This window comes from Triticum urartu, chromosome 2A (genome assembly GCF_056163025.1).
Source record: "Triticum urartu cultivar PI428250 chromosome 2A, HENAU_Tu73, whole genome shotgun sequence".
NCBI classification, from domain to species: domain Eukaryota; kingdom Viridiplantae; phylum Streptophyta; class Magnoliopsida; order Poales; family Poaceae; genus Triticum; species Triticum urartu.
This window is the reverse complement of record NC_141874.1, coordinates 228,729,377-228,741,461: the sequence shown is the minus strand read 5'-3', so window position 1 is coordinate 228,741,461 and position 12,085 is coordinate 228,729,377. Positions and strand designations below refer to the sequence as shown.

Genomic DNA, 12,085 nt, shown 5'->3' with positions numbered 1-12,085 from the left:
GATCATGAAGTTGACATTGTATTTTTGGCAAATCCACCTTCATAATTCTTTCATACATGTCACTCTTGATTCATTGCGCATCCCGGTACACCGCCAGACGCATTCACATAGTCATATTTTGTTCTAAGTATCGAGTTTTAATTCTTGAGTTGTAAGTAAATTAAAGTGTGATGATTTTCATTATTAGAGCATTGTCCCATGTGAGGAAAGGATGACGGAGACTATGATTCCCCCACAAGTCGAGATGAGATTCCGGACAGAAAAAGGAGGCCATACACTACACCACAACACGAATGCAATGGCATGTAATCTTCCGGGAGAAGGCCCTTAAGAGGGCAGATAAACTACCGGGATAGAGTTTCTCCCGGCGGATAGAACTGCCACAAGAATGGCTGCCGGGAAATAGATCTCCCGGCAGATACAGATCTCCCGGCAGTTGCACTGCCAGGAAACGATGTTTTCCCGGCAGATAGAAGTATATGCCAGTAATAGTGCCCCGGCAGATAGTCTGCCCTTGACTTTTACTTACCCCGGCAGTTTTCTTGATCTTGGTAGCATATATATTTCTTTTTATTTCTATTCATACAGGAATTGATTCAATATTCGGTAGCAGACCTCAAACACATATTGACAAAAAAATTCAATATTTCAACATTCATAGATCCATTCAGTAGCATCCAACTACATCGGTAAACAGAATTTACATAAGACAATAAGATTTCTTTTGTTCAAACTAAGATACAAATGGTTTGATCTTGACGCACAGCTGCAGGCATGTCCAGGAAGAAAAATTGCTTGTTCACAACCGTTTGTTGGATGGCTTTATTAGATGTCTTGTGAATAACAGCCTCGCCACCATCCAGTGAGACCGCGTCCTTCAAAGAGAGCCACATGTCTCTCTCGAAGAATCACCAAACTTGCAATGATTTTGAAGATCGTAGCTTAATCTCGCCCCACATGCTTGTGTTGTTGCTACGAATACAAGAAACATCTAGACATCCTAGTTGACCGTTACAACTACTATCATGCATGTACTTAAAGTTTTGTAGCATTCTAACAATCTCCTCCTTGTGACAAAACTTACAATCTTGAGAAAAAAACTTGTTGAACTGCTGAGAAAACAAAATCAAGTTTAAAATTTTTGAAGTACAAATTAGCAGCATCTATGAACTAACAAAATATTAACATCAAACCAGGAAAAGATTAAAAAACTGAATACGGGACAAAGCAAAAGATATGATAGTCGTACCTTTTCTAGAATTTATTTCAGACTTTCAGTGTGTGTATATATCTATAGCAATATTACTATCGATGATTATAAATGAAATTTTTTGACACTTCAAGTACAATTCTGGATGTATAGTAAATACTAAGTAGTAAAATGCAAGGTCAAACAATTTGTACACATGCTATGCTTCCTTTTCCCCCAAAACTGCATGCCAAGCATAGCATGTTTATACTTAGGAACTCACTCGGGTGAGACAGTAAATATTAGGGTTCATCTATGAGATGCAATTTAGCGGTTCGTTTTTCTAATTACCCCGAAAGAAGTTTCCAAGCCATATTCCTAACAATCTGCAAGATACAACACTTATCTAAAGAGTACAACGCCCGACAAAGTCAGTACAAGTAGCATTTCTTTCACGGAAGGAGTAAAGTAGCATTGCTTCAATTCTAATTGTAACCATCAACAACTTTCAAAATCCAAAAGGCACAACTTACAGAAATAAAGAAGTAAAATGTATGAGTTGCTAAACTTTAGCACCTTCATTCCAATATGCAAGTACAACCGATGAAAAATTCAGAAGTACATGTAAACTGGTCTAGCATTGATTAAACAAGCTACACCAGATCCTTCTAGCACATGGGTATGTGTCCAAATTCTGGATCACACATCAGCACAAAATCACGCAAAAGATAATATCAATCTGGATTATCTACTAGAAGAGAGAACAAATCCATATGGTACCTCGTTTCGGTGATGGAACTACCAAGACAGGTTTGCTGACCTGACTACTAAATACTGGCAGATCTTTTGGTTCCTGGTCGCTCACTCCCGTGTCGCTCGCATGGGCTACACCAGTGCGCCCCACCGTAGCCACCGCAGGACCTCGGCATCTTGTTCTTTCTCTTTGGCAGCTTGCCTGCATTCGATCCATTGAATACACACTATTAGAAGAGCCCTGATCTATGTCTTCTCTTGGCTTAGAACCAGAATCATGCAACCTCGGTCCATAGATAAGGCATTGTTTAATTTTTGTATGTTGTGCATTTAACGAAGAGGAAACTGGATGCTCACTGGATTGTGCACTCAGTTTTTTTGAAAGACCAGCCATTACGAACCAAACCTGAAATTTGAAACTATGAACCAGTTGCTATAATGGAAAGAGTAATAACACCAATACAAACAACATGCTGCACTATTTCAGTATGATACAAATACAGATAATTTTACAGTATACGCTTAGTTTCTTTCAAGCTGTACAAAGTTAGATGCATATAAGGATGATTTACTGAAAGGATTAAGGTCAAATAAAGGGCTTTCTGCAAGGAATGGCCTGAACAAGAACTTGTCATAAAGCAAACAATGAGTCTAGCATCATCTGAGCAGAGTATGGCAACAATGTCATCTATAATCCAATACAGTATTTGAGATGTACCATTTGGCAAAAAAATCATTGGAGAAGTTCTCGTTGTACACAAAATTGTCTACATGCTCTATATTTTGGCAAAGAACGTATTCCAATGCAGCACTTATAATAGGAACACACGTAAAAATAGTTTAACATGCACTAAGTTGATCAAGTGAACGTGAAGAGAATTAAGATATTGAGGCTAACAGGAAAATTTCAACACCATAGCAGGGCCCATTACACATTTACTAAGGATGAACGATAGAAATAGCAAAGAAATCTCACCGTTGGTTGAGAAGGAGAGGAGGCGGGGCTGATCAGGCGGTGAAGCAGAGGGCGTAGGCGGTGCTGCTTGGGCGAAGAATTAGAGGTTAGGAAACGCTGCTTTGGCGCAAATATGTAGATGAGGTGCTACCCAGGGCAGTCAACGTAGTCAAAGCAGCGCTGCTTGGTGGAGAGGACGAGGAGGAGGCGCGCTTCTCAAAGGAGACAAAGACTAATTACATAATTTAAAATTCAAATTGAAGGACCAAATCAATGGTACAACCATGATAAATGAAAGAATTTACGCAACATGGATCCTCGGACAATCACATTCATATCCTGAAGCTGTACATTCATGGGTGTGAGTCAGATTGGTACATCAGTTCTTGTTCACATCACATCTATGCAATAATAACTTACCTATGGAAGAAATTAGAACAGAGGGCCTAGAATTCTGCACATGATACGGTCTCCTCCAAGCTAAATGCCATATTTTGAGATAGCCCAAACAATTCTGCACATAAACAGAGGGCCTAGAATTCTGAACTGCGAACTATTCACAAATCTTCTCAGAACAAAACTCGCAATTGTTACAATTTTCTGTAGTGACTTCCAAAGCACAACCAGTGCAGTACATATCCAAACAAAAAGTTTACCCAATGTATGACTGAGATAGGAAGTGTATGTATGGCCTAACTAGACTTACATAATCCGCATTCATGTTATTAAAGGTACTAGCCCCTTCTAATTTATTGACTATGGAAAATAAAATTTAGAGGCAGAGATGCCACTTTGCTTTTCTTGGTCTAGCTTTAACTGAAAAGGTTGTAGTGTGTAATAATACTGACTTGCTCATAAAAGTACAGAGCAATCTGCATTCCATAAATCCTAAGATGCAAGTAACATATTGAATTCTGAAACGCCTACACATATGGTTACGATCTGCTTTCAGTACCTCACTTTCCATCTGATGATTCAATTAAATCTCATTCATTTTGGAGTCTACTCTCTTCGCCTTATTTCTTTAAACTCTATTTTAAGTAGTTTCTATCTAATGATTCAAGAAATTATCACAAACTATAGCTCTTGTTCTGTCCACATATCACACATCACAAAACATATACCTGAGACTAATAAACCTCATAAGACAAAGAGAAATCTCACGGGTTGGAGTGAGGAAGTAGAGGAGACCCCGATGTAGTAGACGCGGCACTGCTCGTGTGAAAGAATGCAGAAGCGGCATCTGCTCGGGGGAGAGGATGTAGTCGGCGCTCTTCGGGGAGGGGACGAAGACGTGGAGGGAAGGAGCTTCTGGAAACAGCGACGCTGCTCGGGGTAGCAGCTCCTGGAAGCGGCGACGCTTCTCGAGCAGGATCTCCTGGAAGCGAAGGCGCTGCTCGATGGAGGATCTCCAGCGAGCGGCAGGGCTGGTGGCGAATGGTGGTCGGAGCGGCAGAGGGAGCTCGGGGGAGTGGTCGGGGCGGCGGAGGAAGCTCGGGGGAGTGGTCTGGGAGGGGATGGCACTGGGGTGGCATGGTCGGGGATGGAGGTGGCATTGGGGTGTGGCGGGGGCGGTCAGCAGCCGCGGAGGGTAGGCGGCGGCGGAGGGCGCTCGAGGAGGAGGCTAGGTCAGGCGGCCGATTTGGGGATTTTGGTGTGAGTCAAAGATTACGGATTTTGTTTAGTATTTGGAGTGGAAATTTTCGCCCTTCCCGTGCTCTCCGGCGTTATCGCGCGCGTAGGCCAATGAGTATTATTATACTGTACTTTTTGGTTTGGCCCCACAAGTAGTCCCCCGGCAGTTAATATGTCATTGTTTAGATGTGACGACAGATATTGTGCCCTTAGAAATGGGCATTGTTGCCGGCAGTGTGTGTGCCCTTGTTGTTTTAGTTCTGCCGGCAGTTTATATGCCGTTGGGTACTTCTACCAGCAGTTAAGAGATTCCTGGCAGATAATCTTCCCTTATGATGCTATTTCTCCCGGTAGTTAATTGCCCCCAATCAAGGGTTGTGGTGTAGTGATAAAAAAGAAACAAAAAAGGCCCAAAAATGAGAGAAAAAGAGAGAAGGGGCAATATTACTATCATTTTTCTACACTTGTGCTTCAAAGTAGCACCATGTTCTTCATGATAGAGTCTCTTATGTTGTCACTTTCATATACTAGTGGGAATTATTCATTATAGAACTTGGCTTGTATATTCCAATGATGGGCTTCCTCAACATGCCCTAGGTCTTCGTGAACAAGCAAGTTGGATGCACACGCACTTAGTCTCTTTTGTTGAGCTTTCATACATTTATAGCTCTAGTGCATCCGTTGCATGGAAATCCCTACTCCTTGCATTGACATCAATTGATGGGCATCTCCATAGCCCGTTGATTAGCCGTGTCAATGTCAGACTTTCTCCTTTTTTGTCTTCTCACACAACCTCCATAGTCATATTTTATTTCACCCATAGTGCTATGTCCATGGCTCGCACTCATATATTGCGTGAAAGTTGAAAGAGTTTGAAAATGCTAAGTATGAAACAATTGCTTGGCTTGTCATCGGGGTTGTGCATGATGGGAGCATTTTGTGTGACGAAAATGAAGCATGGCCAAACTATATGATTTTGTAGGGATAAGCTTTCTTTGGATATGTTATTTTGATAAGACATAATTGCTTGGTTAGCATGCTTGAAGTATTATTATTTTCATGTCAATATTAAACTTTTGTCTAGAATCTTTTAGATCTAAACATTCATGTCACAATAAAGAGAATTACATTGAAAATTATGTTAGGTAGCATTCCACATCAAAAATTCTGTTTTTATCATTTACCTACTAGAGGACGAGCAGGAATTAAGCTTGGGGATGCTTGATACGTCTCCAACGTATCTATAATTTTTGATTGTTCCATGCTATTATATTATCTGTTTTGGATGTTCAATGGGCTTTATTATGCACTTTTATATTATTTTTGGGACTAACCTATTAACCGAAGGCCCAGTGCAAATTGTTGTTTTTTGCCTATTTCAGTGTTTCGCAGAAAAGGAATATCAAACGGAATCCAAACGGAACGAAACCTTCGCGAGGATCTTTTTTGGAACAAACGCAATCCAGGAGACTTGCAGTGGAGGTCAAGGAAACAACGAGGCAGCCACGAGGTAGGGCGGCGCGCCCCCCACCCTCGTGGGCCCCTTGTAGCTCCACCGACCTACTTCTTTCGCCTATATATACTCTTATACCCTGAAAACATCCAGGGGAGCGACGAAACCAGTTTTCCACCACTACAACCTTCTGTACTCGTGAGATCCCATCTTGGGGCCTTTTCCGGTGATCTGCCGGAGGGGGATTCGATCACGGAGGGCTTCTACATCAACACCATAGCCTCTCCGATGATGTGTGAGTAGTTTACTACAGACCTTCGGGTCCATAGTTATTAGCTAGATGGCTTCTTCTCTCTCTTTGGTTCTCAATACAAAGTTCTCCTTGATGTTCTTGGAGATTTATTCGATGTAATACTGTTTGCGGTGTGTTTGTCGAGATCCAATGAATTGTGGGTTTATGATCAAGATTCTCTATGAACAATATTTGATTCTTCTCCGAATTCTTATATGCATGATTTGATATCTTTGCAAGTCTCTTCAAATTATCGGTTTGTTTTGGCCTACTAGATTGATCTTTCTTGCAATGGGAGAAGTCCTTGGCTTTGGGTTCAATCTTGCGGTGCTCGATCCCAGTGACAGAAAGGGAACTGACACGTATTGTATTGTTGCCATCGAGGATAAAAAGATGGGGTTTCTATCATATTTCTTGAGCCTATCCCTCTACATCATGTCATCTTGCCTAATGTGTTACTCTGTTCTTATGAACTTAATACTCTAGATGCATGCTGGAAAGCGGTCGATGTGTGGAGTAATAGTAGTAGATGCAGAATCGTTTCGGTCTACTTGACATGGACGTGATGCCTATGTTCATGATCGTGTCTAGATATTCTCATAACTATGCGCTTTTCTATCAATTCCTCGGCAGTAATTTGTTCACCCACCGTAATATATGCTATCTTGAGAGAAGCCACTAGTGAAACCTATGGCCCCCGGGTCTACTTTACATCATATAAGTTTCCGATCTACAATTCTAGTTTACTATTTATTTTATTTTGAAATCTTTTCTTTTCAATCTATACAAAAAAATACCAAAAATATTTATCTTATTATCTTTATCAGATCTCAGTTTCGTAAGTGACCATGAAGGGATTGACAACCCCTTTATCGCGTTGGTTGCGAGGTTCTGTTTTGTTTGTGCAAGTACTAGGCGATTTGCGTGTAGTCTCCTACTGGATTGATACCTTGGTTCTCAAAACTAAGGGAAATACTTACGCTACTTTGCTGCATCACCCTTTCCTCTTCAAGGGAAAACCAACTCATACCAACCAAGATCATGATTAACCCATATGACAAAACGGATATACTCAAACATCATAGGATAGCCAAATATCATTGGGAAATAATATATGGACTTGGGAACCATGTTTAAGTATAGATTACAGCGGGGAGAAGAGGTGTTACACCACTGCATAGAGGGGGAGAGAGTTGGTGTTGACGATAGCAAGATTGTTGATGTAGATCGTCGTCACGATCCTTGCCCCGACGGCATTCTAGCGCCACCGGGAGAGAGGGGAGAGAGAGCCCCTCCTTCTTCCTTGGCCTCCCTCTAGATGGGAGGAGAGTTCCCCCTCTGGTCCATGGCCTCCATGGCGGCGGAGGGGCGGGAGCCCCTCCGCGATTGGATCTCCCTCTCCGTTCTCTTCTGTTTCGCTTTCCTGTTTTTTGGCCGAAACCGTTTCTTATATTCCCGAAGATTTGTAACTTTGATTGCACTGAGATTTTAACACGATTTTTTGGGATATAAGCTTACTTGTGCCCGAAGTAGAGCCGCAACCGAAGTACGAGGTGAGCACAACCCACCACCGTGTGCCTGGCACCTGGGGTGCACCCTGGTGTATCTTGGGGGCTGTGGGCCCCCGTTTGCCTTGATTCCAAGTCCCAAAAAATCACATATATTCCAAAATAATTCTCCGTAAATTTTTATCGTGTTTGGACATCGTTTGATATGGATATTCTGGGAAACAAAAAACATGCAAAAACAGGAACTGGCACTGGGCACTGGATCAATAGGTTAGTCCAATAAATCATATAAAAAGTTGCCAGCAGTATGTGAAAGTTGTATAATATTGACATGAAACAATCAAAAATTATAGATACGACAGAGACATATCAGCCACTTATCGTCATGGAAGTGGACACTTCTATGATGATAATTTTCGTACTGTCATGGAACACTCTACAGCAGCACAGGTATGACTATCTTGATTCTGTCATAAAATCGACATTGATGTACATGCATGACAGAAAATGTGACCTATTGTGACAAACACATATCATTAGGGAAGTGGTTTTTTTTTGTAGTGTAGGCACACATCTAGGGGGAGATAGCTCAACTCATGAGCTATCTCATTCTAGAAGTGCATAAATTGAACAAAGCACTTGTGCTTCAAAGATGAGTGTTTGTCTTGGGCCCAAGGTCCATATCTTTGCGGTGCCATACCAAACAAACTCAAACATGGTGGCTTCGACCACCGCCCTCCTTTGGAGGTTGAGTCTGTTTCTTGTGTGTGTTGTTTTCGCTTTCATGTGTTTGGTTTTCTTGTGTGTTTTGTTTTTGTTGATTTTTTCTCTAGTGCAAGTGCTCCATATATACCCTTCTAGTAGTGTTGGTTTTCGCATGCGACTTATTCGGAAAATTAGACAAATTCTCCTTCAAAGCTTGGTAAGAATTCTCATTCAGCCATACCTGCGAGGATTTTCTTTGGTCAAAAGTTCCTGAATACCCCGTGTCCACGGGCATGTATCGTGCGCACGGGGTCCCCGTGCCCAAGGGCTATGTAATGTGTGAACGGGGCTCACTTTGCTCATGCTCATGGGGTATGCGATTCCTGGCCCTAAAGAGGTGGGGTGTGGGGGGTCGGGTTCATTCCCACCCATCGCCCCCTCCATTCCTCGGGAGACCTCCAGTGCCGCCGCCGTCGCCTCCCCTCGTCGGTGCTCCTCCATGCATCGTCGAGGTCCTTTGCTTCGTCAAGATTGTTCGGGATGGGTTCCTCTTCCAGTATTTCCCATCCCCCTCTCATTCTGCTTACTCCATAGATCCACTTCTAGCCTTTAGGGTTCCTCCTTGATCTATAGTCTAGGGCATTTGTTCTCCTTCTTGTAGAATAGATCCTAGTGCAGATCCCTAATGGTCCCTCTGCAGCACTAACTCCCGGATTATGATCTAGAAGTGGTTGCCGATGGGGGACCCCCATGTCCATGGCGTGTTTGACGCCCATGCGCACGAGGCCCCATGTCCACGATCGTGTACAGTGCGCATGGGGTACATAGAGTGGTCTGCCTTGGTTCTTTTCTATTCTTTTTCTCACCCATCATCTCCAGCACTTGTACTTATTTGTGTTTCCCTTGCATGTTGTGTTGTTGGTGTTTGTGTGTCTTAGACTCTGCTGACAAGAGGTCCGAGGTTCGTCGCAAGCGCCCAAAGGAAAGTTCCACTGAGTTCATTGTTGCTCATCGTCAGTCGTCTGAGGATATTGGTCAGGGATCTGGTCATGACCGTGTTCACTGTCCAACCACTAAGCAACCCGTTACTGAGGCCTCCGAGGATTCAGATCAGGATTATGACTCTCAGGAAGATGCTCACTATGTCAACCCCACTGATGTAGAGGTAGAGGCTGAGGATGAGGATGATTTTGTTGACGGTGAGGAGGATGAAGAAGAAGAGATGTCTAGTCCCGAGCAAGCCATTCCTGGCAGGAATGATCTTCGTGGGCTTCCTCTTTCTCAATGGAGCAAGGGGGGATTTGGGTTGAGAGGCAGGCCCATCCTTATGCCGCTGCTACCGGTTTTGTGGGTGAATCCCCAGTTCAAGAATGAGTTTCAGTAGAGGGTTTACCATGAGTTGCTTATGACCAAGTCCAAGAATTTTGCTCAGCACAAGCAAGTCAACATTGAGGGTCTTCGGGACAATGATCATATCTACCCTAGTGTTTATTCTGCTCTTGGGAGGTTGTGCCTTCTTCCTTCTGTCTCATTCAACCATCCGTACAATGAGATCTCGTGATGCAGTTCTTTGCCAGTTTGTACTTTCCCAATGATACTTCTCGCACTCTTGCTTGGACGTCTGGGGCGCATCAGTGCTCTGTGTCAATGGCAAAGTTTTCTGATATCATTCCCTACCCTTTCATTTAAGAAGGGCAGAAAATGATGAGTATGGCCGTGTTCGGGAAGATGGGCAGCGCCACAAGGATGAGATTGCATTTTCTTATAAGCAAGAGAAGTCTTTTCTCACCGGTTCCATCAGAGATTTTCTACCTCTCTATGATACTATCTGCCATATCCTGAGGTACACTCTCACACCTAAGGCAGGTTATTCTTATAATGTGCAGAGTTCCATGTTGGATGTGTTTGTGTACGTGCATCAGAAGAAGAAGGTGGATGTTCTAGATTTCATGTTCTATGAGCTTCGTCGGTGTGTGTTGGAGAACAAGTCCTTGGTCTATGCTCCTTTCATTCAGGTGTTGATTGAGTCATTCTATGATAACCCACAAGTATAGGGGATCGTTTGTAGCCTTCTTCGATAAATAAGAGTGTCGAACCCAATGAGGAGCTAAAGGCAGAACAAATATTCCCTCAAGTTCTATCGACCACCGATACAACTCTACACACACTTGATGTTTGCTTTACCGGAAACAAGTATGAAACTATTTTGCAAGGATAAAACTACGAGGACTTTGCGAGAATAAAACTACAAATAAACTGCAAGATAATAAAAGTGGATAGCTTTTGTCAATAAGAAAGTCACTTATCCTTAGGCAATCGATAACAAGTACCAGTAATCATTCTTGCAATTTTATATGAGGGAGAGGCATGAGCTAACATACTTTCTCTACTTGGATCATATGCACTTACGATTGGACCCCTAGCAAGCATCCGCAACTACTAAAGATCATTAAGGTCGTGAAAACCAACCATAGCATTAAGTATCAAGTCCTCTTTACTCCCATACGGCATAACCCACTTACTCGGGTTTAAGCTTCTGTCACTCTCGCAACCCACCATAAGCGAACGATGCATGGACATAATGCAACACCCTACAGCGGGGACCCCTCAAGTTTGCACGAGACGGAGGGCACCGTAGGACAACACCATAAATAAAATATACAATCATACCAACCAAGATCACGATTAAACCATAGGACAAAACGGATCTACTCAAACATCGATCATAGGATAACCATAGATCATTGGGAAATAATATATGGAGTTGAGCACCATGTTTAAGTAGATATTACAGCGGGGAGAAGGCGTGTTACACCGCTGCATAGAGGGGGGGAAGTTGGTGTTGACGGTAGCAAGATTGTTGATGTAGATCGTCGTCACGATCCTTGCCCCGGCAGCACTCCGACGCCACCGGGAGAGAGGGGGAGAGAGTCCCCTCCTTCTTCTTCTTCCTTGGAATCCCCCCTAGATGGGAGGAGAGTTCCCCTCTGGTCCATGGCCTCCATGGCGGCGGAGGGGCTGGAGCCCCTCCGAGATTGCATCTCCCTCTCTGTTCTCTTTTGTTTTGCGTTCCACGGATCTGGCCGAAAACCGTTTCTTATATTTCGGGAGATCCGTAACTCCGATTGCACTGAGATTTTAACACGACTTTTTATCCGGATATAAGCTTCCTTGTGCCTGATGTAGAGCTCAAACCGACGTATGAGGTGAGCACAACCCACCACCACGCGCCTGGCCCCTGGGGTGCGCCCTGGTGTCTTGTGGGCACTGTGGGCCCCCGATTGCGATGATTCTAACTCCCAAAAATCACATATATTCCAAAATAATTCTCCGTAAAATTTTATTGCATTTGGACTTCGTTTGATATGGTTTTTCTGTGAAACAAAAAACATGCAACAAACATGAACTGGCACTAGATCAATAGGTTAGTCCAATAAATCATGTAAAAATTTGCCAAAATATGTGAAAGTTGTATAATATTGGCATGAAACAATCAAAAATTGTAACATCCCAAATCTTCAATTTGGAATGTTATACATTAGATCATCAATGCATATCATATTTTATTTTGCATTTGGTTGATCGTAGAAATTCT

The 12,085-nt window shown here is 42.9% G+C and overlaps 1 long non-coding RNA gene across 4 annotated transcripts; it reads right to left on the bottom strand.

Moving 5' to 3' along the window:
• Positions 1-627: 627 nt before the first annotated feature.
• On the bottom strand, positions 628-4,574 carry LOC125536655 (uncharacterized). 4 transcript variants are annotated; one of them, XR_015616160.1, is made up of 4 exons: positions 4,062-4,574; positions 2,919-3,411; positions 1,970-2,144; positions 628-1,112 (listed from the first exon to the last, which is right to left on the bottom strand). It is a non-coding gene; the product is annotated as an uncharacterized LOC125536655 (long non-coding RNA). The 4 variants fall into 4 exon arrangements; XR_015616159.1 differs by having other exon boundaries at positions 628-1,109; XR_015616157.1 differs by lacking the exon at positions 628-1,112 and having other exon boundaries at positions 1,728-2,144.
• Positions 4,575-12,085: the final 7,511 nt, after the last annotated feature.